General features: G+C 42.2%; 1 protein-coding gene across 1 annotated transcript in view; it reads left to right on the top strand.

The window, feature by feature from the left end:
* The first annotated feature begins 418 nt into the window (after nucleotides 1-418).
* Nucleotides 419-765, top strand: part of LOC106013872 (nucleolar protein 8) — a 17758-nt gene continuing 17411 nt past the window's right edge. Inside the window, exon 1 of the mRNA XM_035973550.1 lies at nucleotides 419-517. The gene's annotated coding sequence lies outside the window, so the exon portion shown is untranslated. The remainder of the gene's footprint in view (nucleotides 518-765) is intronic.

Below are 765 nucleotides of genomic sequence, written 5' to 3'. Positions count from 1 at the left end.
GTAAACGTTATTTTCCCGGTTCTCCGTCTCTGGTGGATGTTGTTTGCAAGAGACGAGAGAGTGGTTGTAAAACAAATGATCATTTGACGCTTCTAGGGATAGAGTGTTTGAACAAACTGAGCGTGGACCTGAACTTTTTTTTTTTTTTTACAAACGTTTTGTTGTTGTTTAAATTGCAAGTCCAAAGCAGTTCCTCCAATGGGACGTCCTTATGGAATAGAACAGGTTTATTGTAAAGTTCTTAGAGCCAATAGTAATATCGTTCAACGATGACCTAGTCATAATTACTACATTGGGTATTTTTTGTAGGCCTACCACAAGGAGCTTGGCCTACCATTATAGCTACTAGCAAAATTACTGAATAACCAACAGAGAAATCTGCGAAGTACAACTACGACGACGTGTAGGGAAATGGCAGACTGCTGTGAGTGCTTTCCCTTGACGGGAGATGTTGTTTACTTCCGGTTTCATCGATGTCCCGTCCATGCTGCACTCTTCTTGTGTCTCTAGGCGTGAGGTACGGAATGTTTTATCCGATACTTTAGTCGTTTGTTCTATAGTTCTTGTCGATGTTTATGTCATGGGGCTAACTTAAACCGTACAGTTTTGATTGTGAAGGTATTATATTTTTTAGCTTGCCCTTACGAGCCCTTATGTAATGGCCACCACTATTCTCACCTGCCACCTCTATTCTCACCCGGAGTGAGAATAGTGCTGGCGAGTCTTGTGGCTATTCTCACCCGGTGCGCGTTCACCAAATTTTGC

The sequence above is a fragment of the Aplysia californica genome, unplaced genomic scaffold, assembly GCF_000002075.1.
Source record: "Aplysia californica isolate F4 #8 unplaced genomic scaffold, AplCal3.0 scaffold01398, whole genome shotgun sequence".
Lineage (NCBI taxonomy): Eukaryota > Metazoa > Mollusca > Gastropoda > Aplysiida > Aplysiidae > Aplysia > Aplysia californica.
Note: the sequence above shows the minus strand (reverse complement) of the source record. Positions and strands in the feature narration are given on the sequence as shown.